Source organism: Pongo abelii, chromosome 2 (genome assembly GCF_028885655.2).
Source record: "Pongo abelii isolate AG06213 chromosome 2, NHGRI_mPonAbe1-v2.0_pri, whole genome shotgun sequence".
In the NCBI taxonomy this organism is placed as follows: domain Eukaryota; kingdom Metazoa; phylum Chordata; class Mammalia; order Primates; family Hominidae; genus Pongo; species Pongo abelii.
In genome coordinates, this window is record NC_085928.1 from 84,123,785 (window position 1) to 84,127,984 (window position 4,200).

Sequence of the window (4,200 nt, forward strand, 5' to 3'; positions counted from 1 at the left end):
CAGCACTCTGGGAGGCCAAGGCAGGCGGATTACTTTAGGTCAGGAGTTAGCGACCAGCCTGGCCAACACGGTGAAACTTCATCTCTACTAAATACACAAAAATCAGCTGAGCATGCCAGCACGTACCTGTAGTCCCAGCTACTTGGGAGGCTGAGGCACAAGAACAGCTTTAACTTAGGAGGCAGAGGTTGAAGTGAGCCGAGATTGCACCACTGTACTCCAGCCTGGGTGACAGAGCAAGACTTTGTCTCAAAAAAAATAGAACAAAATGTGGGGCATGGACTAATTTAGTTATGGCAAATAGGAGTCATTCCACTTGCAGATGCTGATCAATCCTAGTAGCTTCCATTTATATTTGTTAATAAAAATAAATTTTTCGAAGACATGAAATCCTATATCTCATTGGTAGTAGGATAGGAAATGGTGTCATTATCAACTTCCCTGGTCTGCCTAGAGTTTAGGTGTGAAGAATGAAAACATATGGCCTCTTGTCTGCCATCCAGCACCAGGGACTCATTAAGTTCTGACAGTTTATGATCCTGACCCTGATAAATACCCATGGGCTGCTGTTTGCTGGAGATTGTACCACTGTCTTCCCTAGAAGGAAGAATGTAGTAAGAGGATCCTGAAAGTTGAAAATAATGATAGTGACGATAAAGTATGGATATAAACTTTTTATTCTTCCTTTTAGAATAAAAATAAATGACATCTTATATCATTATTTGAGAAGCTTTGCATTAGATACCAATTTCTCTGAAACATAGAAGCCCACACTCTTAAGTGGTACAGCCTTTGTCATAATTTAAAACATTCATTCACATAAGTATAATATATGCTACCCATCTTGGACAGTTCAAAATGTTCCACTTAATTTTATTTGATTAAAAGCCTAATTTTGGCCAGGCACAGTGGCTAACTCCTATAATCCCAGTACTTTGGAAGGCCAAGACAGGCAGATCAGGTGAAGTCAGGAGTTCAAGACCAGTCTGACCAACACGGTGAAACACTGTCTCTACTAAAAATACAAAAATTACCCAGCATGGTGGCACATGCTTGTAATCCCAGCTACTTGGGAGGCTGAGGTGGGAGGATCGCTTGAACCCAGGAGGCAGAGGTTACAGTGTGTAGAGACTGTGCCACTGCACTCCAGCCTAGGCAACAGAGCAAGATTGCATCTCAAAAAAAAAAAAACAAAAAACAAAAACAAAAACAAAACCTAACTTTTTAGCCTTGCCCAGCTTTTCACAATTAATCTTGACATATAAAACATTGAGTCCCACATGTCTCTGGGTCAATTTTGCTTGAAAATGCCAGCTCTCTATCAGCCATTTGCAACATCAAGGGGATGCACAAGCTCCTCCTCACTTTCCCTGCCTCGGGCGACTGAACCCTTCTGGTGAGGCACCTGCCAGCTGAGCTGACCGCTGAGGAGAAAGAGGACTTGCTGAAGTACTTCAAGGCACAGTCGGTGCATGACCTGTCAGATAAGGGGCAGCTGAAACATACAGCTTTTGCCACATTCCCTAAAAAGCAGCTATAAAGGCATTGACAAGACTCCATCAGCTGAAACTTTTAGGTCATACTTTAGTCACTGAATTTGCAAAAGAGCAAGATCAAGTTCACTCCCCATGTCCCACTTCAGTCTCTGAAAAAAAAAAAAAAAAAAAAAAAAGGTCTAATGACCCTGTTGAAGACGATAAAGAAAAGAAATAACTTGGTTATTTAACAGTAGAAAATGGAATTGCACCAAACCATGGGCTGACTTTTCCTAATTCATGCCTCAAGTATATGTACCCACCACCTTCCAGAACAATCCTAGCAAACAGAGTAAATGCTTTGGCAAGCATGCCTAAGTTCTATGTACAGGTCCTTCATCTTATGAATAAAATGAATTTGCCCACAGCTTTTAGATCAATTACTGTGCGACCTCCCATCTATGGAGACCATATGCCATTGCATGCACCTCTTCCACCCACATCTCCTCAGCCACCTGAGGAACCTCCTTGACCAGACGACGATGAGGAATTATCTAGTGAAGAATTAGAAGATGACAGCAGTGATGATGAGGACCAACAGAGAATGAACAAACTAATGGAACTAGCAAATCTTCAGCCCCAAAGACCCAAAACAGTAAAGCAGCGCCATGTGAGAAAAAAAGAGAAAAATAAAGGATATGTTGAACATACTTTCATGTCCTTCACAAAACAGTTTACATCTAGTGTTGTTACCTTCGGATGTATTTGACCAACCACAACCTGTAGGTAATAAAATAATTGAATGCCATATATCTACCGACATGCCAGCTGCATTTAAGAAAGATTTAGAGAAGAAACAAAATTGTGAGAAACAAATAACGATTTACCTGTTACTGAAGCTGATGCATCCAATACAGGATTTGGAAAAATCTTTCCGAAACCTAATTTGAACATCACAGAAGAGATTTAAAAAGACTCTGATGAAATGCCATCAGAATGTATTTCTCGAAGGGAATTGGAAAAGGACAGAATTTCTAGAGAAGAAATGGAAACACTTTCAGTTTTCAGAAGTTATGAACCTGGTGAACCAAACTGTAGAATTTATGTAAAGAATTTAGCTAAACATGTTCAAGAAAAGGACCTTAAATATATTTTTGGAAGATATGTTGACTTTTCATCAGAAACACAGTGGATCATGTTTGATACACGTTTGATGAAAGAAGGTCCTATGAAAGGACAAGCTTTCATTGGACTTCCTAATGAAAAAGCAGCCGCAAAAGCCTTAAAGGAAGCTAATGGATATGTGCGTTTTGGAAAACCCATGGTGGTTCAATTTGCTCGAACTGCTAGATCAAAACCAGATCCTAAGGAAGGAAAAAGAAAGTGTTAAAAATTAATAAAGGTTTCTTTTGAATCCTGTATCTTTCAAGGGCTTTCCAACTTGGACAGGAAGAAATTGACCACCTGGACTATGGAACTGTGCATAACAGCTTTGAAAGTATATTTAAAAATTAAATATATATGCCTTTAAATCAGTGTATTGGAACTATATTACATGTATTTTAATGATCTTCCTCAAATATAATAAATTATTTTCTTTTTCTTTTTCTTTCTTTTCTTTTTTTTTTTTTTTGAGATGGAGTCTTGCTCTGTTTCCCAGGCTGGAGTTCACTGGCACCATCTTGACTCACTGCAAGCTCCGCCTCCTGGGTTCACGCCATTCTCCCGCGTCAGCCTCCCAAGTAGCTGGGACTACAGGCGCCCGCCACCACACCCGGCTAATTTTTTTCTGTATTTTTAGTAGAGACGGGGTTTCACTGTGTTAGCCAGAATGGTCTTGATCTCCTGACCTTGTGATCCGCCCGCCTCGGCCTCCCAAAGTGCTGGGATTACAGGCGTGAGCCATGGTACCCGGCTGCAGGTACAGTATTTTAAGTCTAATAATGAAAGAATGCTTACATGTCAGGTAAAAATGTTATCAACTAACATTATAACATTTGGAAATTTTTTTGTATATGTGATTCCCTAGTACCTAATTACTGGACAAGCTTTTTAAAAATACGCATTTCTCCCGCAAATGATAAAAAGCCTGTGATTAGTCACACCTGTAACTTGTAAGTTCATTCATTAGTTCATTCAGTAGTTATTTATAGAATACCTACTCTGAGCCAAGTACTCCGATAGAACGTTGAAGAGAAACATATTCATTAACTTCACTCATTCATCTAATAAGTTCTGTGAGGTAGGCTCTGTGCTATGTGCTAGAGATATGGTAGGGGATAAGACAAAGTACAACCCGGGAGACAGACAATCAAATAATCACAGTGACCGATTCAAGAGGCAAGAGAATGTTCAGGAAACCAAGGCCAGGAGAGACTGTGACTTCCCCAGGGTACCCAGTTAGTCAGCAAGGAAGCTGGACCTAGAATCTGTCTTCCGGGCATCCTCCCAATCTGTTCAGAGGCAACAACATTGAAAATGGCTGTCACTCCCCGCATTCCTGCTATGCTACTTCCTGTGCTGGGTGCTCATTTATCCTCACACATGCTGACTCCATTTCATTTTGATACCTTAAAATGATTCTGGAAAGGGAATCCTCAGAAGCCCTCCAAATGCCTGAAGGCTTTACCTTCCTGCACTCTCCCGGCCCCCAACACATCTCTCATCTCTGAGAGGGGATCTGCTCCTCCCTACAAATTTGAAGGCACCTTAAAGGCTTTCTACT

General features: G+C 40.7%; 1 pseudogene; it reads left to right on the top strand.

The window, feature by feature from the left end:
* The first annotated feature begins 1,307 nt into the window (after positions 1 to 1,307).
* On the top strand, positions 1,308 to 2,871 carry LOC100434094 (RNA-binding region-containing protein 3-like; annotated as a pseudogene).
* The last annotated feature ends 1,329 nt before the right edge of the window (positions 2,872 to 4,200 follow it).